Here is a 27,790-nt window from a genome sequence, read left to right on the forward strand (position 1 = left end):
GAAAATCACATAACCCCATTAAAAAATGGGACTCAGAGCTAAACAAAGAATTCTCACCTGAGGAATACCGAATGGCTGAGAAACACCTGAAAAGATGTTCAGCATCCTTAATCATCAGAGAAATGAAAATCAAAATAACCCTGAGATTCCACCTCACACCAGTCAGAATGGCTAAGATCAAAAATTCAGGTGACACCAGATCCTGGTGAGGATGTGGAGAAAGAGGAACACTCCTCCATTGTTGGTGGGATTGCAAGCATGTACAACCACTCAGGAAATCCATCTGGCATTTCCTCAGAAAACTGGATATGGTACTATGGGAGGATCCTGCATTACCTCTCCTGGGCATATATCCAGAAGATGTTCTAAACAGTAAGAAGGACACATGGTCCACTATGTTCATAGCAGCCTTATTTATAATAGCCAGAAGTGGAAAGAACCCAGATGCCCCTCAACAGAGGAATGGATACAGAAAATGTGGTAAATTTACACAATGGAGTACTACTCAGCTATTAAAAAGAATGAATTTATGAAATTTCTAGGCAGATGGATGGACCTGGAGGGTACCGTCCTGAGTGAGGTAACCCAAACAAAAAGGAACTCACACAATATGTACTCACTCTAAGTGGATATTATCCCAGAAACTTAGAATACCCAAGATATAAAATACAATTTCCTAAATGCATGAAACTCAAGAAAGACGAAGACCAAAGTGTGGACACTTTGCCCCTCCTTAGAATTGGGAACAAAACACCAAGGAAGGAGATACAGAGACAAAGTTTGGATCTGTGTCAAAAGGATGGAACATCTAGAGCATGCCATATCCAGGGTTTCATCTCATAATCAATTTCCAAACGCTGACACCATGTCATATACTAGCAAGATTTTGCTGAAAGGACCCAGATATAGCTGTCTCTTGTGAGACTATGCCGGGGCCTAGCAAAAACAGAAGTGGGTTCTCACAGTCAGCTATTGGATGGATCACAGGGTCCCCAATGGAGGAGCTAGGGAAAGTACCCAAGGAGCTAAATGGATCTGCATCCCTATAGGTAGAACAACATTATGAACTAACCAGTGCCTTGGAGCTCTTGACTCTAGCTGCATATGTATCAATAGATGGCATATTCGGCCATCACTGGAAAGAGAGGCCCATTGGACTTGCAAACATTATATGCCCCAGTACAGGGGAACGCCAGGGTCAAAAAGTGGGAGTGGGTGGGTAGGGGAGTTGGAGGGAGGGTATGGGGGACGTTTGTGATAGCATTGGAAATGTAAATGAGGAAAATACCTAATAAAAAGTATTAAAAATAATAAAAAAGTAAAAAAAAAATAAATTCGTGAAGAATTCCATTAAACCGTAGTTTAAATATCAAATCTTTCTTTTCAACGATGCCATCTTCCATGAATTTTCAATGAGTAAAATGTGGATGTTAATGAAGAATGTGTTCCTTAAAGGGACAGTGCTAATGATTATATTTCTATGAAGACTGACTTAGGGAAGTGATTGTTTTTGTCAATGCATTTTAGATCCATTTGGCTCCCTTTATGAGAAGAGAATTGATAAATGTGAAATATTTACTGTAGCTGCAAACACTCAATTGTCCTTTTGAAAAGTCGTTTTCTAGAAAGCAGCGTAATTAAAGCATCTGCCTCTCATTCTGTTTTCCAGAATTTTCTGAGTCCAGGACCTCAATCAGAACTGCACACAAAGGGCAATCTCCGAAAGAAATTAGGTTCATGCAAATGTCAGTAGTTTTACCTTTCCCTTCCATAACTACAATATAAATAGCATGTTGACATAGCTACAAGCTTATTTCATTTCATTTTTTATTTATTATTACTCAATTTTTTTTACAGTCTAGTGGTTATCCCCCTCCTGGTTTTCCCCTCCTGACTCTTCCTCATCTAACAACTCCTCCGCCATCTCCAAGATGATATACCTACCTCCCCAACGCCCAGCCCTTCCTAATCCCTGGGGACTTAAGTCTCTCTGGGGTTAGGTGTGTCTCTCCCACTGATGCTAGACCAGGCAGTCTTATGCTGCATATTTGATGGGGGCTTCACATCAGCTAGTGTATGATCTCTGGTTAGAGGCTCAATGTCTGAGAGATCTTGCTTGTCCAGGTTTGTTGAGAATGCTGGTCTTTCTATGGGTCACCCTCCTCAGCTTCTTACAACTATTCCCAATTCATCCAGAGAGTCCCTGGGCTTCTGATCATTGTTGGATATAATATATTTGTATTTGACAGCAGAAAAGGAACATTTCCTTCATAGACTATCGGCCAATAACTTGAAGAACAGATGAAAAAAAGTCAGTATTTTTATGTGTGTGCTCTTACTTGAAATCAAAAAAATATGTTCTGATTTCATCTTTGCTGATTATTTAGTTAGTCTGTGTTTCTCACTAATTATTTGATTTGGTAGATGGTTTCTATGTGTAACCCTGCCTGTCCTAGATCTCATTTTTCTACATAAAATGATGGATTCAACTGCCTTATCAATATTTTTTGGAAGTTACCAGAGGGCAATCTCCATGAAAGCAAAACGAAAAAGTAAAATTGTAATAATTAGAGTGTTTAGTTCTCTGAGAAGAAATGAAGCAAGGGAATGAGTGCAAGATTTTATGGACACTGTACATAAGTTCAGTAGATATGATACTTCCTGATATCACTAGAGCAACCAGTGAGAGTGATTCTAAAACTAGACACATGCACTATAACCCAATATTTGGTGGGTATGTACCAACTTTACATTTGACAGAATTCGTGAAATATTTGTTCAGAAATATGATTTTTCCCTGATCTTTTGGGTCGAATTTCTCTCTGGTCGCATTAAAATGATATAAATCTTGGGTACAAATATACATCCAAGGATCCCTGCACTGGATGCCAAGATGGAGAAGATCTCCACAGCAACCATGTGTTTGCCCTTGGTGCTATGGTAGACAGGGAGGAAGGTGACCCAGACACTGCAGAACACTAGCATGCTGAAGGTCAAGAACTTGGCTTCATTGAATGTGTCAGGCAGATTCTTGGCCAAGAAAGCCAGAGAGAAGCTTCCAAGTGCCATGCAGGCCAAATATCCCAGGATACAGTAGAATGCAGTATCTGAGCCCTTGTTGCACACAATGATGATGTGGCCATGGAGAGTGTGTTCATCAATATCAACAAAGGGAGGAGAAACTGCTAGCCAGATTGCACACAGAACACATTGGAGTAGGGAACATATGGGAATAATGTAGTTGGGTGTTCCTGATAGCAGGAAGTTTCTCAATCTTCTTCCTGGGTCTGTGACTTTGAAAGCCAGAACCACAGTGACTGTTTTGGCCAGAACTGTGGAAACAGCCACAGTGAATACAATTCCAAATGTGACTTGCTGTAAGACACAAATGGCTCTGTTTGGAAGGCCAATGAAGAAAAAGGAGCACAGAAAACAGAACATGAGTGACATGAGTAATAGGTAGCTGAGGCTTCTGTTATTGGCCTTCACAATAGGAGTGTCATGGTGCTTCACAAAGACACAAAGTACCAGAGCTGTGAATGCAGAGAAACAGAAGGCCATTAAGGCAAGTGCCATTCCCAAGGGGTCTTCATAGCTTAGAAAGGTGACACCTTTCTGAATACATTTGTTCTGTTCTGTGTTGGCATATTGGTATTCTGGACAATTCATGCATTGATCCATATCTGATTTCCAAAGGAAAGCTTAGTTAGGTCTGCTTTAGAAATTTTATTGTCAATGAATTTCATGTAAGGGTAATGAAAGAAGCCTTGCGATGCTGCCTTTGATGCTGATATGTAATGTGATGGATATTGCTGCCGAGCATTGCTTTCAATTCATAATGTTCATAAAGATTTAAAGGAAATAAAACCAAGCAATTTTTTCCTTTGTACTTAACTTGATTGTATCAGTTATGATGTTATTAAAAAGGGGTTTGTGGGGTGTGGCGGGTGAGAGAGGAACGAAGCCTTGAGGACCAGCAAAAAGAATATAAACAGGCAACCTCAGATAATAAGAGCATGGGTGGACCCACCAAAATGCACCAGAGACTTGGGAGGTCAGAGACCCTTGATGAAATGTACTACAATAGATAGAGGGAATGTACAGAGCCCACCTCCAGCGTTAAGACAGGACATCAAATGAGTGATTGGGTTCCCATCCCATAGTCACATCTCTGACCCATAATTGTTCCTGTCTGAATGCAAGGATGAAATGCGGGGGAGGCTGAGGAAAAGAAGGTCCAATGACAAGCCCAAAGTGGGATCTAGGTCAAGAGGAGGTCTTATGGTCTCACATTTTACTGAGGCTCTGGAGCACTCACAAAAAGGATCTATCATGACTGCCCTCCTAAATACAGTTATTTGCACCCAACCAATGGACAGAAGCTACTAATCTCTGAATTAGGGAAGGCTGAAAGTAGTTGAGGAGTAAGGTGATCTTGCAGGCAGACCAGCAGTCTCAATTAATCTTGACCCCAGAAATCTCTCAAACAATGTACCACCAAACAGACACCAAACACCTGGTGATATGGGTCCCTCAATACAGTAAAGGGCTTCTGTGCCTGTGTTCATTCAGAGAAGATGCACCTAATCCTCAAAGACTGAAGGCCCCAGGGAGTTTAGAGGTCAGGTGGTGTGGGGCATTGGTCTATGCACAGACAGGCTGGTCTCTAGTCGACATGAAATGCTGAACCCTGGGACTCAGTGGTCATAATTTACCTACATAGGAGGGAAGGAGCTCTCTCATGGTCCTGGAACTCTGGCTCCTGCCCAAGTTACCTTCCACTACAGCCCCCACAAGAGAAAGAAGGCTAGAATTCATGTAGTCAATATCCCAAGCTTTTGACCATCAGGCTAAACTCCTCCCCAATTACCTAGCAACAGAAATGATAGCATATTTTAAAGGGGCTGATTGGCCACTCCCTGCCCTCTGTGTCTCTCTCTCTCTCACACTCCTTTGTTCTCTTGCTCTTACTCTCCTTTCACTCTCTCCTTCTTACTCTCCCTTTTTTCCTAGCCCCCCCCCTTTCTCTCTCCTACATTGTTTCTTTCCCCCGGCCTTTCTACAATAAAGCTCTAAAAGCATAGACAGTCTCTGATCATCAAGGCTGTGCTCACTCTTGCCAGTGTGGGAACCTGTCTTCTCTCTTCCCTCTCTCCCATAACCCCGGGTCTACAGGGTGCTGCCCCGGGCCCCCAGGTTGGGCTGCCCCTTGTCCATCCCCTGTTGAGTGAGTCAGAGACTTGGATGCCCACCCAGAGCTGAATGGAAAGTCTCTGGCAGCCCTCCCATGTCTTCCTGTCCAGGGCATAAGTGGAATTCTCGCGGGACATGGGTCCTCACTCCCCATTCTTTTCCCAGGCCCCCTTTTAGTTCCTATAAAGTGGTGTGGGGGATGGGGTTCAACATGAAGTCAGGTTGCGTTGTGGAGAAGGTGTGGGATGTGGAGTATTCAGTTGGTGTATGGGGGGATGGGGAATGGAATATGAAAGGTAAAAAGGAATAAAAATTAATGTTATCAGAAAGCTAAGGTTTCCTAAGCCATTTTTTTCTATGCTAACATTAAGTAGATTATTTAATTCAGAGAAGATACATTCATAAACCACAATGTGGTTGGGTATATTTTATAAATACAAAACCCTATACTCACTGTTTTCTGAGATGACTGATTATTTTATGAATTCATTCCCTATGACACATTGAGCCTCTGACTTCTACTGGGAAAAGATGTATAATAGGTACTGGAGAATTTACTAGCTCAAACTTGTTGACACAGAAACAACACAGAATTGAACAGGTAGGCTGTATGTATATATACATACTTATATGTGTGAGTTCATGTGAAGGTAGATATTGCATTGTTGTATTTAAGTGATTCCTGTCATAAGTCATAGGAAGAAGGTGGAATATTAGAGGAAATATAATGTTTATGTTTGAATAGTAGAAAATATTAATGAAATGAGCCCTAAGATGTTTCCTCATCTGGCAATAATTAATCAAAAGTTCTGGTTATTGTTCATGATGTGCACTCATTTTAGCACTGAAGGAAAAATATCTCTGTAGATACTTTGTACTAAAAAATCCTTCACCTTGATTCCTTCTTCATATGGAAAGCTGAGCACTTTAATCCTTGCCTCACCTCCATTTGTATGAGAATCAAGGATGAAATCAGTGCTGAGAAACAGAATGAGCAAAATCACAGAGGAATCCTCTGGAAAGGGTGGTAACCCAGATGGTTTGTGTTAAGCAATTATACTCCATTCTAAAATTGTAATCCCCAACTGGGTAGCAACATGAACAGTGATTGTAATTGCACTTAATTTCCAAGTCAATTCAGAGAATGTTGATGGGCTTCCTTGGTTTTCAGAATTCTTATCTACAACAATGCATTTGTGGACAAATATTATTTGATAAGTTGCCTAAGAACCTAAGAAGTTGGATTAGCTATAAATAGAATATGTTGTTCTACCAGAGAATCTGAGTTCAGATCTCAGTACCCATGACAGATATCTCACAAGTAAATATAAATTTAATGACAGTAGTATTATTTGCTCATATGTGCACGTGTATATGTGTTATCCACTCCACACACTTAAGCAAATAATGCAATAAAATATTTTATGGAATTTTTGTATTTAATTTTGATGTACATATTAATTTTTTTACATCTAATACAATTTTGTATACTTTAAATTTGTTTTCAAGTACAGTATATGTTAAAATGTATGACTTCAAAGGACAACTTAGTAGATTGCTTGGTTTTACTCCATGCATCATGGGAATAAACTCAAACTGTAAGCCTTAGCAACAAATAATTTAACTGTTTAACTGTCTCACAGGCATAATATGTCTTCTAAGAATTTTAATTCATTATGTAGAAGGAAAAGCAAAATATTTGAAAAGGTAACCATAAACTTATTGCATTTTGCCAACCCTAAAAAATTATCTTAATAATGGGTGTAGTATGTAATATACTGATTATGAGTCTCATGGTATATTCCAATTCATAGGTCAAGTCTTATCTCCTACATCCTGGATTCTTACTACATCTGGTTTTGAACATGGCCCTCTTAATATCGCATAGTTAACATTTTTTCATAAATTTGAAAATACTTTTGTCTTCTAAATTAATGTTACAGAGAACATGGATTTTGCACCTAATAGTCTCATGATCTAATCCAGTAGATTAAATGTAATATTCAGTTTTTCATGGGCTCTTATATGTACATGGTGTGCATAATCATATTTAGGACAAATAGATTAATGAACTATGACTAAATCAATACTAACAAAATTCGTGACTAAAATCTAAATGTACATGTAGTTTTATAATAGATTATCTCTTTGGAAAATCTTGTGCAGAATTCCTGCAAATTGCAGTTATATTTTCTAAAGTATTTTCTTTTTTAAATATAATTTACCATGAATTTTCAATGAGTCACTATGTGGGTCAAGGCACCAGGCATGTTTGTTTGCTTTTGCAAGATTTTGTTAAGGATTTTTGTATCTACAAGAAGTAAATTTGATGAGTAATATACTTTATATCTGCAGTTGCCTTTTAGCTGACTTCATTATCCCAGGGTGATGCAAGAGAAATACATATCTTCAGAATATATCAGAGCAGCAAACACTCACTTGTCTCATTAGAAATTTCATTTTCTGGGCAGGGGCTGCAAACAAAACAGCAGGCTGCCATTCCCTCCTTCCATAATCTTCTGAATCCAGGACTACATTCCGCACTGCACACAGAGGATGGCATCTGAGAAAAATTAGACACATATTGATAATGAGTTTTAGAAGGTTCTTTTATGTTTTAGATTAGCACTTTAAGATTTCAATAAGCTCATTTTATTCCCACAATCTGATTGACATTTATTTATTTATTTATTTATTTATTTATTTATTTATTTATTGTGTGTGTGTGTGTTTTGAGGCAGGGTTTCTCTGTGTAGCCCTGGCTGTCCTGGAACTCACTTTGTAGACCAGTCTGGCCTTAAACTCAGAAATCCACCTGCCTGTGCCTCCCAAGCCCTGGGATTAAAGGTGTGTGCCACCACCACCAGGCCCCTGAGTGACATTTTACAATGTCCACTATTTAATGGCCAGAAATAAATATTGGAAATGCATTGAAGAAATGTTGCATAGTATCTGAGTGTCTAGTAAAAAAAAAGAGCTGATATTGAGCTGTATGTGGAAACTACAGAAGTTGCAACCTGATGTTTTTTAGTTAATTATTTTCAACTTGGTACTAAGTGCTATGGACAGAGGAAACTTAATTGAAATATTCTCTCAGCCAACACTAGCCTGTCCTCGTATCTTTGAAGCATTTTCTTCTTTGGTAATTGACATAAGAATGCCCATCTTACTGTGGGCAGTTGAGCCAGTAAGTAGTGTTCTTTTAAGATCTCTTGGGAAAAAAAAACAGCCTAAAGTAATGTTGACAGTTTTTTCCATTAATGGGAGAATCAGAAAAATGTTTGGGAAACTGATATTAAAACATTTTACATTGCCTTATCATAAAGAAAAAAAATCTATTCTTTATTCCCGGTTTCCTGATATCCATACTTGTCTTTCTATAACTATAAGGCATATGTCTAATCACACCTTCCTCCTCACTTTCCTTATTATCAAAGTTTAATTAAAGCAACAGAGAAGCAAGTTAGTATTTGAAGAAATTTGTAATAGGAAAAATATGTCCTTCAGTCACAGATAACAAATATGACCTCAAATAAATTACTGTTGCAACGCAAGAGAAAATCTATATAAAAAATAGTGGAGTATGCAGACACTGGTTTAATATGGTTGGAGATGATGAATTAATCCATAGCGACCTTGAATATGGAGTATTCCATGACGTCAAAATGCTCTACAGTGGCTTCAAATATTGGAAAAAGCTGGATAAATATTAGATTGTTTAAAGTTAATTGAAGATTTGAAGAATTCTTTCTATATTTTTGATATTGTTGAAAAGGGTGTTACACTTTCCCATCAAAGATCAGAGTATATTTCCCCCGGCCATCATTTTCTTTTTCTCTTTCTTTCTTTCTTTCTTTCTTTCTTTCTTTCTTTCTTTCTTTCTTTCTTTCTTTCTTTCTTTCTTTCTTTCTTTTTTTCTTCCTTCCTTCCTTTCTTCCTTTCTATCTTTCTTCCTTTCTTCCTTTCTTCCTTTCTCTCTTCCTTTACCTTTCTCTCTCTCTCTCTCTCTCTCTCTCTCTTTCTTTCTTTCTTCCTTTCTTCCTTTCTATCTTTCTTCCTTTCTTCCTTTCTCTCTTCCTTTACCTTTCCCTCTTTCTCTCTCTCTCTCTCTCTCTCTCTCTCTCTCTCTCTCTCTCTCTCTCTCTCTCCCCCTTTCTTCCTTCCTTCCTTCCTTCCTTCCTTCCTTCCTTCCTTCCTTCCTTTCCTTCTTCTTTTTTTTTTTTTTTTTTTTTTTTTGAGACGGGGTTTCTATGTATAGCCCTGGCTGTTCTGGAACTTACTTTGTAGACCAGGCTAGCCTCGGACTCAGAAATCTGCCTGCCTCTGCCTCTCAAGTGCTGGGATTAAAGGTGTGTGCCAACATGCCTGGCTCCCAACATTTTCTTTAACTGTATATTATCCCTTTGTTATATTTGAAAGAACATTTTGTGTTAGAGTATGGAATGTCTGCATACTTTTGTACTTTATGATAATTTATTTTAAGGTAGTGTCTCCATATCACACATGGCTGTTTTGGACTCACAATATAGGGTAGACTGGGAAGAAACAGACAGAGATTTTCAGATTTTGTCTCTAAAGTGCTTGGATGAAAACATGAATCACAAAAACAACCTGACATTTTTTCTGACTTTCATAGATAAAATTTCCTCTGCATGTATTATAGTATTGTAAATAGTTTTGTGAAAGAAAATGTTCTAATATCAATATAGGTTCCTTCTGTTCAATCACTATTTTTGTTTCTTTATGTATGAATTAATGTTGGAGTTGGCTAAGAGCCAGTTCTGAAGGCTTTTGGAAAATAATGTAATTCTATATTTTGTCTTTTATTGCATTTAATGGAACTGCATATATTGAAGTATGCTTGCATCCCTGAAATAAATTCTCCCTTAGAGGAAGAAAACAGGGGAAGGGAAAAAATAGGAGAAGAATCAGGTAGAAGATGGAAGATGTGTACAGACGTCAGGAAATTGAACAGAGGTGTATAGCAATCAGGGATGGGTTCTTTGGATAGCAACTAGAGAGTCCCAGATGCCAGAAAATCAAGAGCATCCCAGGAACCCAAAGGGATGACATTAGCTGAAATATCCTAGAATCAGGAGGAAGAATCTGTTGATACCTTATCCAGAGGTTAGGCATGGCCCCCCAGTTAAGGAATAGGGCCACCCACACATCCACAAAATTTTAACCCAGAATTGTTCCTGTCTAATGGAAATAACAGGGCAAAGAGTAGAGCAGAGACAGAAGGAAAGGACACACAGAGACTACCCCACCTGGAGATCAATCACAAATGCAGACACCACACCCAGACACTATTGTGGATGGCCAGAAGTGTTTACGAAGAGTAGTCTGATACAGCTATCTCCTGAGAGGCTCTGCCAGATCCTGACCAATACAGATATGGATGCTCACAGTCAACCATTGAACTGAGTACAGGGACCCCAATGGAGGTGTTAGGGGAAGGACTGAAGGAGTTAAAGTTTCTTATCTGGCAACAATTGGAGGGGAGTCCTTTGGTCCTGTGAAGGCTTGATGCCCCAGTGTAGTGGAATGCTTAGGTGCTGAGGAAGGACTGGGTAGTTGGGTGGGAGAGCATCCTCAAAGAAGCAGGGTAAGGGGGATGATATAGTGGGTTTGGGGAAGGGAAACTGGGTAAAGGAGTAACATTTGAAAGGTAAATAAATGAAATCTCCAATTTAAAAAATTGAAAAAAAGCCACAAATAGCAAAATCACAATAAAAATGGGAGTATAATTCATGGGTAGCTTCTAGCCTAACACATACTAGGTTGAATCTTCAACTCTAAGAATGTAATAAACAACAGTAAAATAAGAGCAGTTTTTTTTGTTTGTTTTTTTGTTAAGGCTTTATATGTCTTACTTTTATGAAGCCAAAGGCAGTTGGGCAGTGGTGGCACACACCTTTAATCCCAGCACTTGGGAGGCAGAGGCAGGTAGATTTCTGACTTTGAGTCCATCATGGTCTACAAAATGAGTTCCATGACAGCCTGATAATAAAACTAGTTTTTTGTTTTCTTTTGATTTTTTTTGGCTTTAGCCTCTTTTATACCAGTTGAATGTTAGGAATATGATTGCAAATTTTCCCCATAAAAGCCCTACTACATATCAGGCCCTATTCAATGCACAAAGTTAAAAAATAATAAATTTGTGTGTTTGTATACACACACACACACACGCACACACACACACACACACACACACACACATATATATAATATTATATAAACTTGCTATTTACTTACTGTTTCTTCATATAAAATATTAAAGTATACTGCGATATATGATACTTATATTTTCATGCAGTGTGACACATAGATTCATATGAGGAGTATCTAACACTCATTTATTGCCATGTAGTGCTTCCTAAATATTTTATAAGGAGCACAGCTCCAAAACTAACAATTTTCAGAGTGAATGATAAAGAGTTGACAAAAATCCAAAGTAGAAAAAAGAATGAGCAAGCCAGGATTATCAGCAGTTGTGAAGGTGTATTAACTCTGATTAGTTTGCAAGCAACGCTGAGAATTGGCCTCATCCCACAAACCTCAAGAAATCCTGTCTACAATAGATAGAATAGTCATGTGGAAACAATGAGTTGGTCTCATTTGGGCTCAAATATCAATGTGATTGTATTTTCACACTTTTGCTCCCAAGTCCTGAGTACATTCAGTTTATATAAGGTTAATTTCCAGGTAGGGGAACAGGGCATTTGTGAGTCACAAAAATTTTTCTACTGTCCCTTGTATTTGGTAATTATGCTATGGTTAATCAGTGATAAAAGAAGATACCAACAGTGTTTGACTACCAGATTTTTATGTTTTGGCTGGCTTTGAAAAGGAGAGTCTATTTCAGGGTGTTTGTGTAGAATTCCCATTGACATATAACATCACTTTGTCCAAGGAATTCCTCTTTTAGTTTGACATTAATAGTTTATAGGTGCTTCTTCTTATGTTTGTTCACATGCAAATGTGGAATAAATAATTTGTATCAGTACTTCCAGATATTCTGATTATCGAATTGACAGTTTGAATTATATTTTCAAAAATAAAGTATTCTTTTTACTAAACTGGGAAAAACTGTCACTCAATTGTCTATCACTAACTCATGCTTCATTCACTACTATTCAAATGAGGTATGAAGTAGGATTTCGTGGTCTTTTCACCTAGCTCAATTTCATATGTCTAGTTACCATAATGTGTTATGAAAATTTTGTTCTATTTTTATGGCTTAGATTTGTTTAAACTTGTTTTATTTTATTATTCTCCCATAGAATCCTGTCATCTTCTAATGAGTGACATAAAGTGGATCTGATGAAAAAGGAAGGAAATAGGCATATTAACTATAATATATTTGCCAGTAGAACTGACAATTGTTCACATCCCAAAAGAAGGAATGGAAACTGAAATTAGGATATATTGTGTGAGAATAACAAGTTATTTTCAATAAATAAAACCATCAAAATTAAAAAAAAAACTCCCTGTTCTCAGAGAATGATCTTTCCTTTGTGTGTTGTATTCTTTTGGTAGGTGTTTTTGTCAAGAATTATTCCACACATATCCATCAAATGTATTGTTTTTGAATGACCTTTTTTCCCTCTTATTAAACATTATGCTGTTTTTATCCATTTTTTAATAAAGAAAATTTCTCCTCTTGTATATGAATGTGTTTTCATTTCCTTAGGAATGTCTTAAAAAATAAACCAGTTTTTTTTTTTTTTTGTCTTTGATTTCATTTAGAGAATGTGAACACAAAAGTTCAATTATAACTGAAAATTACTTGTTGCTTTTGTCTGGTTGCTGTTATGGCTGTACTTGAGGTGTGTCAATAGCCTTTATTTTTCTGTTGTTCTAGTGCTGTCTATAGGTTCCTTTGACCTTCTGGTCATCTTATGTAAAAGAGTGAGTGGATTCTTCAAATTTACTAAAAAGTGATGTTTCTATGAATATTATTTTCTGTAATTGTGTTCATTAGTGAATGTGTTGAATGTCCTTTTATTATACGGTAAACACTTTTGGATATAATGACAAGGGTTAGCAATTATGACTATTGGTGTTTCATAACTGTAACATTAGCCTCTTCCATATCAATACCTGTTCCAGAAGTTTAAGGTAAGGGAGGAGATTACTGTTTCATTAGCACAATTATGTGAAGAAAATTTTGTTTAATTTAAAGGAAAGAATATCAAACAGTGGGGAAAAACAGTTTTTTTTTATTTATTAAATTTCAAAAACATGTTCTGATATGACAAAGGTATATTTTATGCATGTTTGAAATCTTCAAATAATTGGTAAAAATGTGAAAAATGAAAAAAAGAAATATACAGGAGACTAGAAATTGGTTCCTTATGTGACTAAATTGTTCATTTCAATATGTTGCCGTGTATTCATCTGACACTGTTTACTGCTCTGTATTATAAACCAGTAAGCTAGCACACACTTACCTTTCTTCTTCCCGTGGCCAACTCAATCATGTCTACATATAAGTGAGAGTGTCGACCATGTGGTAAATATGGGCTGAACTTTCCTAACTTCATCTTAATCTCAAGGTGTTGTGAGAGATTCCCAAAGTGAATAATGTCATATTCATCCTGCATTATTACTCTTTGCTTCATAAACACTTTGTCCCCAAGAGGATTAGTGAAGTAGGCCCTTCTTAGAAAGGAGTTTACCTAAAATACAAGCATTGCACCAGAATGTATATATCATTCCTTCCAGTCATAAAATTCATTCTGATTTCATAACAAAGGCAAATATATTTAAAGAAAGAAAGAAAGAAAGAAAGAAAGAGAGAGAGAGAGGAATCACAACAAATGCAATTGCATAAATGAAATTATCACAATATTACAAGAATTTCAGTTTTCTCAGTGAAGAATACCAAACACAAACAGAGTAAAAAGCAGATCCAAACATAGGTATGCAACACACTCACAAACATACACACACACACACACTCACACAGAGAGAGAGAGAGAGAAAGAGAGAGAGAGAGAGAGAGAGAGAGAGAGAGAGAGAGAGACTGACAGAAAAACACGGGGAGAGGTAATATTGACACACAGAGATTTTTATACTCACACCTAAAGACAAAAAGAAAGCCAGAGGCCTTGACAAGTACAAAGAAATAGGCAGACACATACTTAGTAAAGCAGGTACAAATATATATAAGTACTTAAAAACACTTAAAAATACATACTTTCTACACAATGAAACCTACTCTGACAAAACCTCAAAGAAACATGCACACATATAAACAAACACTTATAGAAAGAAATTCCTACATAGAAAAAATTTTTGCTCACTTCTACTTTCATACAGAGAGATAAACATATATGTTGAAAGTAACACAAATATAAACGCAGATACACATAAGAGTAGAAAATATACATATACTCAGTGAGAAGCATACATTCACATTTATAAACACATATACAGACAGAAAAGGATACCAACACTATTTCTTGTTTAGTTACTCTCAGAAAAACCAGAATGTTCTCCAAAGCCTACACTCTTGGCAAAATCACTGGAAACACTAATGAAAATAATTCCTCCAAATGATTTCCATATAATTGAGAAATATAAATATAAACTCATCTTCTAATCATGGAGAAAATTAATGAGGAAAGACTGTTTATATCCAATATTGGAAGGGGCATGCTAATAGATATTTGTGTGCTCTGTATAAAACCACACATTTTCATTGCTAATCTGTGAATTCTTTTTCCAATCACATTCATAACAATCTATAGATTTGCTTTTGTTAACGTAAAATGTTTGGAAACCTATCTATTTTGGAATGTATTTCTTATTTCTTTAAGTCTGGGCATCTGAAAGACTCTAAACAACTATGCAATTGAAGACACCAAACTTCTTTAAATAGAAGAAACTTTTACCTTCAAGCAGTGAGAACTGACTCTTTTTCCATTGTCTATTGCCTGATTATCAGCATGTTGCAGATTCATCTCATGGAGGGCATGGGCTATGGCATGCACAGCATTGTATATGTTATGACTATTCTCACTAAAGGTCATGTCAAACTTCTGTTCCATTAGCCAATTAAATGAGGCATCAGATGAATTGTTCTTCAGTATTTTACAATTGGATGCTGAGCTTACATAGTTAAAATATTTCCACTCTTGCATTAGTAGATATAAATCTGTGTTTCTGAGATGGAACCATGTCTGTACAAAATTTTTAAAGCCAGAAATCTCACCATGGTGGGGTAGAAAAGTAAGTGATCCATAGAATGTGCCATGATTTATGTCTTTTTTTCTGGTAGGGAAATTCAATTGTTTTGTGGTGATCCATATTCTCTGTAAAATGGGAGGTTCCCACATTCTGAAGATCAAATCAATGAAATTGTATGTTTCTCCATAAATGATAATAACATTTGTGGATGACATCACAATTTGGTTGTAGTACATTTCAGTATTTTGTGGAAATGAAACATCATCAACAGAGATCATTTTCACAAAGGCAAAGCAAATTTCCTTGTTTTCACTCTGTTTCTTCAACTCTAAAAGAAATTGGTTTCCTTGATCATCATCTGGGATGACAAGGCCAATCCAATTCCAGTTGAAGTAATGTATGAAGGAGACCATTGCCAATGCTAGAGATGTGTCCTTTGGGGCCATCTGATAGAGATAGGGATATTGTTCATCATCACTGAAGATGGAACTGAAAGGTCCATAGGTAAGCTGAAGGATCTACAACACAGAGAGCAGCATGAGGTGTGGTGCATGTGAAAACACTTGTAATTATATTTACCTGCAAACAGTTGATTACCTATGACTTTTTCTCTCTGATTCAAATGAGCAAACGTGGAAGCCTGGCACATCCACTTCTAATGGGAACAGCAAGCATAGCTGTTTGACAAAGTTGTAACAAATGTATTCTGATGTTATAATGACTGTCTTCTGTCTTTCAGTTTTGGTCTTGATATCTCTGTTTCAAATGTTTGAAAGGTTTTTTATACTTTTACAATTTGGGGATATTTGATGAATATTTTTTTAAAAAGGCTTTTATGCCATAATCCATAAATACTTCTAAGACTGAAGAGGAGAGTCCTGTACATATTTCTGATATAGCATTTGGAAGAGATACTCTTATATTGCCCTACTTGACAGTAATATTTTACACTAGAGGTTGTGACTCATATAAAGCTGCCAGAGATCTCCTTTTTAGGTTTTATTCTGAATTACTCTGGCAATGTCTGCCTCAGTGCCTCCTCAGGAAACAGACCATAAGATCAAAGTATTTGTAAAAATATTAACTAGATTTTGCAGCCTAAAAGTGTTAGCAGCAAATTGGATTAGAAAAACTCTTCTTACTATATACCCAGGTAATTCTGGTGCAAATAATTGGGATTCATAAGTTGTACACCTTTAGGAAAATATATACAAATGAAGTTAGATTGAATGGTATTTTGTCCTCCTTAAAAAGTGATTATAATGATTTTAAAAATCTTCATGTTGAAAAATATGGAAAAATGAGGACAGAATGAGAAGACCAAACTGACGGATAATTGGAGTAGATGAGAATGTAGATTTTCAACTTAAAGGACCAGCAAATACCTTCAACAAATTTATAGAGGAAAACTTCCCAAACCTAAAGGAAGGGAAGCCCATGAACATATAAGAAGCCTCCAGAACTCCAAATAGACTGGACAAGAAAATAAATTCCTCCAGACATATAACAATCAGAACAACAAATGCACCAAATAAAGATAGAATATTAAAAGCAGTAAGGGAAAAAAGGTCAAGTAACTTATAAAGGCAGGCCTATCAGAATTATACCAGACTTTTCACCAGAGACTATGAAAGGCAGAAGATCCTGGACAGATGTTATACAGACACTATGAGAACACAAATGCCAGCCCAGGCTACTATACCCAGGCAAACTCTCAATTACCATAGATGGAGAAACCAAAGTATTCCACGACAAAACCAAATTCACACATTATCTTTCCACGAATCCAGCCCTTCAAAGAATAATAACAGAGAAAATCCAATACAAGGATGGAAACCATGCACTAGAAAAAGCAAGAAAGTAATCCCTTAACAAACCAAAAACAAGACAGCCACAAGAACAGAATGTCAACTCTAAAAAAAATAAAGGAAGCAACAATTACTTTTCCTTAGTATCTCTTAATATCAATGGACTCAATTCCCCAATAAAAAGACATAGACTAACAGACTGGCTACACAAACAGGACTCAACATTCTGCTGCTTACAGGAAACCCATCTCAGGGAAAAAGACTGACACTACCTCAGACTGAATGGGTGGAAAACAATTTTCCAAGCAAATGGTCTCAAGAAACAAGCTGGAGTAGCCATTCTAATATCGGATAAAATTGACTTCCAACCCAAAGTTAACAAAAAAAAAGACAAGGAGGGACAATTCATAATCATCAAAGGTAAAATCCTCCAAGAGGAACTCTCAATTCTGAATATCTATGCTCCAAATGCAAGGGCAGTCACATTCATTAAATTGACTTTAGTAAAGCTCAAAGCACACATTGCTCCTCACACAATAATATTGGGAGACTTCAACATACCACTTTCATCAGTGGACAGATTGTGGAAACAGAAACTAAACAGGGACACAGTGAAACTAACAGAAGTTATGAAACAAATGGAATTAACCGATATTTACAGAACATTTAATCCTAAAACAGAAGGATATAAATTCTTTTCAGCACCTCATGGTACCTTCTCCAAAATTGAACATATAATGGGTCACAAATCAGGCCTCAACAAAAACAAAAATATTGAAATTGTCCCGAGCATCCTATGAGACCACCATGGACTAAGGCTGTTCTTCAGTAACAATATAAATAATGGAAGCCACCATTCACATGGAAACTGAACAACACTCTTCTCAATGATACCTTGGTCAAGGAAGGAATAAAGAAAGAAATTAAAGACTTTTTAGAGTTTAATGAAAATTTAGCCACAACATACCCAAACTTATGGGACACAATGCAAGCATTTCTAAGAGGTAAACTCATAGCTCTGAGTGCCTCCAAAAAGAAACTGGAGAGAGCACACACTAGCAGCTTGACAACATATGTAAAAGCTCTAGAAAAAAAGCAAGCAAATTCACCCAAGAGGAGTAGACGGCAGGAAATAATCAAACTCAGAGGTGAAATCAACCAAGTGGAAACAAGAAGAACTATTCAACGAATCAACAAAATGAGTACCTGGTTCTTTGAGAAAATCCACAAGATAGATAAACTCTTATCCAGACTCACTAGAGGGCACAGGGACAGCATCCTAATTAACAAAATCAGAAGTGAAAAGAGAGACATAACAACAGATCCTGAAGAAATAAAAAACACCATCAGATTCTTCTACAAAATGTTATACTCAACAAAACTGGAAAACGTGGGCGGAATGGACACATTTATAGACAGTTACCATGTACCAAAGTTAAACCAGGATCAGGTCAATGATCTAAACAGTCCCATATCCCGCAAAGAAATAGAAGCAGTCATTAATAGTCTCCCAACCAAAAAAAAAAAAAAAAAAAAAAAAAAAAAGCCCAGGAAGAAGAAGGGTTTAGTGCAGAGTTCTATGAGATCTTCAAAGAAGACCTAATTCTAGTTCTGCATAAACTATTCCACAAAATAGAAGTAGAAGGTACTCTAGCCAACTAATTCTATGAAGCCACAATTACTCTGATACCTAAACCACAGAAAGATCCAACAAAGATAGAGAACTTCAGAACAATTTTCCTTATGAATATCAATGCAAAAATACTCAATAAAATTCTAGCTCACCGAATTCCAGAACACATCAAAACAATCATCCATCCTGATCAAGTAGGTTTCATTCCAGGGATGCAGGGATGGTTTAATATATGGAAATCCATCAATGTAATCCATTATATAAACAAACTCAAAGACAAAAACCACATAATCATCTACTTAGATGAGGAGAAAGCATTTGACAAAATCCAACACCCATTCATGATAGGAATTCAAGGACCATACCTATACATGATAAAAGCAATCTACAGTAAACCATTAGCCAACATCAATGTAAATGGTGAGAAGCTGGAAGCAATCCCACTAAAATCAGGGACTAGACAAGGCTGCCCACTTTCTCCATACCTATTCAACATTGTACTTGAAGTCCTAGCCAGAGCAATTCGACAACAAAAGGAGACCAAGGGGATACAAATTGGAAAAGAAGTCAAATTATCACTTTTTGCAGATGATATGATAATATATATAAGTGACCCTAAAAATTCCACCAGAGAACTCCTAAACCTGATAAACAGCTTCAGTGAAGTAGCTGTATATAAAATTAACTCAAACAAGTCAATGGCCTTGCTCTATACAAAGAATAAAAAGGCTGAGAAAGAAATTAGGGAAACAACACCCTTCTCAATAGTCACAAATAATGTAATATACCTTCACATGACCCTAAATAAGGAAGTGAAAGATCCCTATGATAAGAACTTTAAGTCTCTGATGAAAGTAATTAAAGAAGATCTCAGAAGAAGGAAAGGTCTCCAATGCTCATGGATTGCCAGGATCAATATTGTAAAAATGGCTATGTTACCAAAAGCAAACTACAGATTCAGTGCAATCCCCATCAAAATTCCAACTCAATTCTTCAATGAATTAGAAAGGGCAATTGCCAGATTCACCTGGAATAACAAAAAACCTAGGATAGCAAAAACCCTTCTCAAGGATAAAAGAACCTCTGGTGGAATCACCATGCCTGACCTAAAGCTGTACTAGAGAGCAATTGTGATAAAAACTGCATGGTACTGGTATATCAACAGACAAGTAGACCATTGGAATAGAATTGAAGACCCAGAAACGAACCCACACATCTATGGTCACTTGATCTTTGACAAGGGAGCAAAAATCATCCAGTGAAAAAAAGACAGCATTTTCAACAAATGGTGCTGGCACCACTGGTGGTTATCATGTAGAAGAATGCGAATTGATCGATTCCTATCTCCTTGGACTAAGGTCAAATCTAAGTGAATCAACGAGCTCAACATAAAACCAGAGACACTGAAACTTATAGAGGAGAAAGTGGGGAAAAGCCTCAAAGATATGAGCACAGGGGAAAAATTCTTGAATAGAAAAGCAATGGCTAGTTCTGTAAGGTTGAGAATTGACAAATGGGACCTCAGGAAAATGCAAAGCTTTTGCGGGGAAAAAGACACTGTCAATGAGACAAAAAGGCCACCAACAGGTCGGGAAAGGATCTTTACCTATCCTAAATAGGATAGGGGACTAATATCCAATATATATAAAGAATCAAGAGGGTAGACTCCAGAAAAATCAAATAACCCCATTAAAAAATGGGGCTCAGAGGTAAGCAAAGAATTCTCACCTGAGGAATACTGAATGGCTGAGAAACACCTAAAAAAATGTTCAGCATCCTTAAACATCAGGAAAATGCAAATCCAAACAACCCTGAGATTTCATCTCACACCAGTCAGAATGGCTAAGATCAAAAATTGAAGTGACAGCAGATGCTGGCAAGGATGTGGAGAAAGAGGAACACTCCTCCATTGTTGGTGGGATTGCAAGCTTGCACAACCACTCTGGAAATCAGTCTGACAGTTCTTCAGAAAATTGGACATGGTACTACTAGAGGATCCCGCAATACCTCTCCTGGGCATATATCCAGAATATGTTCCAACTAGTAAGAAATACACATGCTCCATTATGTTCATAGCAGCCTTATTTATAATAGCCAGAAACTGGAAAGAACCCAGATGTCTGTCAACCGAGGAATGGATACAAAAAATGTGGTACATTTACACAATAGAGTACTACTCAGCTACTAAAAAGAATGAATTTATGAAATTCCTAGACAAATGGTGGACCAGTAGGGCATTATCCTGAGTTAGGTAAACCTATCACAAAAGAACTCACACAATATGTACTCACTGATAAGTGGATATTAGCCCAGAAACTTAGAATACCCAAGATACAAGTTACAATTTTCAAAACACATGAAACTGAAGAAGTACTAAGACCAAAGTGTGGACACTTTACCTCTTCTTAGAAATGGGAACGAAACACCCATGGAAGGAGATACAGAGACAAAGTTTGGAGTGGAGACAAAAGGATGGACCATCTAGAGACTGCCATATCCAGGTATCCATCCCATAATCACCCTCCAAACGATGACACCATTGCATACGCTAGCAAGATTTTGCTGAAAGGACCCAGATATAGCTGTCCCTTGTGAGACTATGCCGGGGCCTAGCAAACACATAAGAGGATGGTCACAGTCAGCTATTGGATGGAGCACAGGGCCCCCAATGGAGGAGCTAGAGAATGTATCCAAGGAGCTAAAGACCCTATAGGTGCAAAAATAGTATGAACTAACCAGTACCCCGGAGCTCTTGACTCTAGCTGCATATGTATCAGAAGAGGGCCTAGGAGGCCATCACTGGAAAGAAAGGCCAATTTGACTTGCAAACTTTATATGCTCCAGAACAGGGGAACGCCAGGGCCAAAAAGTGGGAGTTGGTGGGTAGGGGAGTAAGGGGGTGAGGGTATGGGGGATTTTGGGATAGCATTGGAAATGTAAATGAGGAAAATACCTAATAAAAAAAAAAGAAAGAAAAAAATTAAGGACCATGCCAAAAAAAGTATAATGATGCAAAAATCTTCATGTGGAAAAATATGGAAGAATGAGGTAATGGAACCCCATAACTCCTCTTTCTTACAAAAGTTCACTTGTGAAGTTCTAATCTTGTATCTTACAATGTGGAAGCAAAAGAAAAAAACAAGATAAAACATAGCAATAAATTCTACAGAGTATATAATAATATTATATACTGATAATGATATAATAATTTAAATTAATTACAAAATAATATCATCATATTATTAAAGAAAATGACTTATTAAAGGTATGGCACTATGGGTGTAAAAGTTTTGCCAGGGATATTATGTCAGTTTATATTCTGACATTTGAGTTCTTTTGTGATTGGTTTACCTAACTCAGGATAATGCCCTACTTGTCCACAATTGCCTAGGAATTTCATAAATTCATTCTTTTTAACAGCTGAGTAGTTCTCTATTGTGTAAATGTACCACATTTTTTGTATTCATTCCTCTGTTGAAGGACATCTGGGTTCTTTCCAGTTTCTGGCTATTATATATGAGGCTGCTATGAACATAGTGGAGCATGTGTATTTCTTACTATTTGGAACATCTTCTGGATATATGCCCAGGAGAGGTATTGTGAGATCTTCCGGTAGAACCATGTCCAATTAATAGTTGGTCATACACTCAGAAGTAGTCAAATTACTAACTCCACGGACTGGATTGCAGCTTTTCATCCTTTCTAATACCACTGAAATGCCATGAGTTGCCAGATTAAGAATGGTATTTCATGCCTTTACAAAAAGAAAAAATACTCCATATATTTAAAAGCTGGGTTATAGAGAAAATGTTGGTAAAATTTATTTCTGTTCTATCCCAATTTATCTCTGATGACTAAACTTTTAACTCCACCGTAATTCTGTTATTTCACAGTTTACTAATAATAATTTAATCTTATGACCAAGATGAAGATAACTCCTATCTGGGGACAGAAATAATAAGCTCTATGTTTTGGAACAACTTGAACAAATCTCTGCTTGCTGAGCTTGGTATAAATAATGAAGCATTCTGACTGACAGTCAGTCAAGGCTGTAAGATTCTCCCTCCCAACATGCCAGACTCAATTCTCCATGGCCTCTTCTATTCCTCCTTGAAGTTATCTGTCAACTTCTAGTGGTAATCCCTAGTTGAAAGTCTAACATGTTTCTGAATAGTAAGTATCCTGGGACTACCTAGATTGACATAAGCATAAGTCCAACCACATCCCTTAAATTTCTTAATAGCTATCAAAGTCCCCCAAAGAGACATGATGTTAAGAATTCCTGGACAATGTTAACTCACACGTGGAGATAAGAAGCTGTCCAGGTAATCCCAGAAACTTAAAGATACCTTCCAATTGGGTCCTGAAATCAGAAAGGAGCACATACTCTCTTCATTACAGAAATAATTAGGGATAGGGCTTTTTTTTTCTTTTATGAAATAAATATGGTGTAGGTGTTAAAGTTTTTCCATCACAATGGCCCAAAGCGTATCTTATAATCAAAGACATATTTGGTAAAAGATCAGGATTTCTGTTGATTTCATCCATTGCAAACACCAATGCCAAAGCATATTTGTGGTTTGTAGTTGTTTTTCTGTAAAAGAGTACAGTGTTTATTATGGACAGATGATTATACATGAACATTTGTACTCAATAGAACTACTATGCTATACTGGAAGTTTCTGCATCTCACATCTAAAGATTGGAACAAATGGCTTTTGTTATAAGATTGGATTGACAGGTGGACCTGGAAAATAGTAAGTACTTTAAAAGTTCATGATCGTGTTGGTCCCTTAAATAAGAGATGGTATTGACCTCATCCACAGAGATAATTTCCATTTTTGTTTTTGAGTGCTTGACCAAAAGGTAGAGAAAACCACAGATATTGACAAAACAGTAATTCTGATCATGTCTTCATTTTGAAATTATTGAGCAAGAAATAAATTCGTTATTAGAGCCACTGAGTTTATGATATTTTCTTGTGAAATTAACTGAATTGGTTAAGGAAATGAAACCATAGCCAGGAGTGTTGTCACAGGCCTTTACTACCAGCATTTGGGATGCAGACGAAGGTGGGAGAAAAAAGAAAAAAGAAAGAAAGAAAGAAAGAAAGAAAGAAGTAAAGAAGAAAGAAGCAAAGAAAGAAAGAACGAAAGAAAGAAAGAAAGAAAGAAAGAAAGAAAGAAAAAGAAAGAAGAAAGAAATGAAACCATTATTTATCAATGCATAATGGTCTCTCTCTCCAGAAACATTTGCTTCCTGTACTTATAATCAATTACAATTAGTGGCCAAAATACTTGACACATCCCTTCATATCTATCCTCATGCTGTTATTTTTTCAATCTTTTATTGAAATAAAATATTCTCTAAAGATTTATTTTTAATTAAATTCAAATATCAAACATGAATTTGGAAATTGATACATGCCAATATTTAAGTTTGTATGTATTTGAGCAAGTACTATTTAGGTTATAAGATTGCAATACATCCAAATGTTTTATAAGATACTTTCCTGTAGACTATCCTCAATTCAAATGCACAATTATGCAGCAGTGGCAGGTGTTTAGTGCAGAGATTAAGGGCTTGTCCCACCACTAATGTATCATTCTTCTACTTCCTATTTACAAACAAATGTGATATATTCACTCTGGGTATTTTATTCATTATGAATTAATTTCTAGGAAACATCTTTGACAACCTTTATCATTACACTAAAACATTACTAGTATCCTACTGAGTACTAGGAAAATAAGGAAATATCTGTGATATTTGTATATGCCAGTATATGCTTATAATATAGAAGAGATTTTTTTGTGTAAATTTATATGATATATTCACAGTTTTTGTAAAAAAAAAGTGGACCACTAGACCATGGGAATGGGATAATACCATTGCTTTTGTTTATTTTTATGAAAAGAATAATATCTCCTGTTTTATCCTTGTCATTTCATATAATTTTATCAATGAACACTCTATGTACACCTACATATTTAATGATTAGAATGCAGTAAATACAGTCTTTCACTAAAACTTATACAACTATTGTGTTTTCATTCTATATCCTGTAAAATAGGTCATTTTAATATTATTTATTACCACACACACACACACACACACACACACACACAAATATTAATTAAAATTTTACTAATATACAAAATAAATTTGAGAGTAGACGTTGTGCAATGCTCAAACTACTACCTATAACTGAAATTTAGGAAACATCAGTGTAGCCTAGTTGTCTAAAGGCTGTGTTTTAAAACAATGATCAGCAATCCACAAAAATTGGTGTTGTTACCAAGTTGGTAAAATATGCACTAATATTTACTAAAATTATTGAAATAAGTCCCACAAGATTTAGATATTTTAAAACGGTCATGGATTAACCAACTCATAAATGAATGGAGAAGACATTTTTCTTAAATAATGACAAAAAAACTAATAGAAAGCTCCTGTATCACTATCCTCAAATGTTCCAACTATCCCACAATACAATTGTCACCCATGCCAGTGACAAGGGACATAAGCAGTCACCACTGTTATTGATAGCCTGCCTATTCAAAGAATGTAATCATATCATTGGATTCCATATGTTCCAAATATGGTTTACTCTAAAGAGAGAGTGCCCAATTGAACTTTGCAAAACATAAATGTCAGTGACTGTACGTAAATAGTGTGAAGTACGAAGCCACAGTGCTTTTGGATTTTATCTTTTAAAACACTTCAATGTTTTGACCCCCAATGAGCTAAATATTCCTTGCTCATATACATACAAAGATATCCATCCAGGCATTCATATGAAGTAGGAATTTCTGAGTGTAAGTATCTTCTCTTTCCAAAACTGATGAAGTTTTAGAAGTCAATAAGTGACAACATGCAATGACTTTGAGACAGTAAGTTTGTATGTATGTAAAGTTTTTGACAACTATATGTGCAATGAATATTACTGGAACCAGAATATGCTCTAGGAGCAGCACACTTATGGAAGGACTGTCAGCAGAATTTATGACCATTTATTTACATGTACTTTGGATAAAACATAATGCAATATTACAGGATCAATTTCAATAAGTCATCTCTGTCTACAGTGCAATATAAAGTGTCAAAAGGTGGGCTTTATGTTAAAGATCAATGTAGATATTCCTTTATTCCAAAGCTTCCAACCTTTAAATTAGAAGAAACCTGGAGGAAAACCAAAACCTCAACTGGATTAATTAAATGGAGAATATAGGATTAAATCTGTAAAAGAATTAAGGTTGTTTCTCGGAGGTCAGACTTAGCACCAGGACAGAAGACTCAAGAATTTGCCTAATCTTCATCCTCAGAGCACTCAAGAAATATTGATGTTCTCATTTCATTTTAAAATACAAATTTACTTACAGAAAATTAAGAGTCTTGTTGAAATAATCTTTTTCAGTGGGTGTCTGAACTGCTGCCAGGATGAAAGCACAACTTAATCCCAAATATTCATCCATTATTTCATCCAAATTTATTCTCCAAAAGCACCTGGGACCAATGAAATTGGCCATGAGAAGTGTAATATTAAGGAGGAAGAAGACTCTCATGAAAATGAACATCTTTTTCCTGCCTTGTTGATTGTGAAGTGCCATGCATATCAGCACATCAGATTTCTACCAGTTTTTATTTCTTTGTGCAAAGGTGAGGTTTATTGCATATTCATGACTCATTTTATTTTTAGGTTTCTCCTGAGCCCTGGAAGAAACTTAAATACTTTTTTCCCTGGGGCTCTGCAACTGGTGTCCACAGCCCATATAATAAACACATGTACGTAAATACTTAGGAGTATGAATCATTCTCAGTCTCCATGATATCATTCATGTTTGTGAATCTGTGGAAGGAAGCCCCTGTGTTCAAATTTAGTCCTTGGAAAGTTTCAACAATCTGATTATGTGAACACAGTCAGAAATGATGTCAGTGGATTGTATCACATTATTCACAGTGAGACATCCAGTAATAGCAAAACTGGAGCTACTGAGGACTCACAGGACACTTTATTACACAGTCCAAGTCATGCAGAGGCCGACTCATGTTTACAGTCACTGAGATCCACAGATCATGTAGAGCGTGGACTATGTCACTAAGTGACAGAAATATGTAAACAAAACCTATGCTTCCATTATCTTGAATCTATAAACAGATCAAATCCCAAGTATAGGTAATCAAGCTCTATCTGAAATCATACATTTCTTCACATATCCACAGTTAATTTACATGGTAAAGATTGAGATTTAAAGGCTCAACAAGACCCAGAAAATATGCCATGCTTTGTTCTTTATTTCCAATAGTACAAAAAGTCACTCCACTTTCCAAAAATTAATTAGTAATGAAAAAAAATCACGTCAATATTTGAGTTCCAAACCATTATCTCCCTTCCACGTTCTCAATTTTTTTCAACTTAATATCCTAGGCTGATGCATCTATTCTACATTATATATTTTTTACTACATTGTTTTTTTGTCATTTTACATTGAGGTAGTGGCTTTTAAGGAATCTTATTTACAAATATCTATTAAATATCTTAGAAACAAATACTGACTGTGACGGGACACTGTGGTTCAATGTGTAAACTTTTCCTGTACATCTAAAAAAAATCTATTAAATATTTAAAAAAAATAGTGACTGTGACGGGACATTGTGGTTCAATGTGTAAACTTTTCCTGTACATTCTCTACCCATGTATATTTGGTTGCAGTATAGAGTCAACAGTGGCAATCTGAGAGTTTACTGAATATTGTTCACTCATAAAACTGTTCCATTGGATTTGGACTGGAAACAAGAAGAGGTTATACAGGCAGTTCATCAGTATGGGGAATGATATGCTCCATTTTAAGTCAGAGTGACACAAACAAGTTTAGTGTTTTGCATTGTATATTTCTGCATTATATAAAAGTCACTGGTTTTCCTGTGTATGACTGCTTAATCTCTGATAAATTCAGAG

The 27,790-nt window shown here is 36.3% G+C and overlaps 1 pseudogene; it reads right to left on the minus strand.

The window, feature by feature from the left end:
- Positions 2,779-26,408, minus strand: Vmn2r-ps36 (vomeronasal 2, receptor, pseudogene 36; annotated as a pseudogene).

This window comes from Mus musculus, chromosome 7 (assembly GCF_000001635.26).
Source record: "Mus musculus strain C57BL/6J chromosome 7, GRCm38.p6 C57BL/6J".
Taxonomy (NCBI): Eukaryota; Metazoa; Chordata; class Mammalia; order Rodentia; family Muridae; genus Mus; species Mus musculus.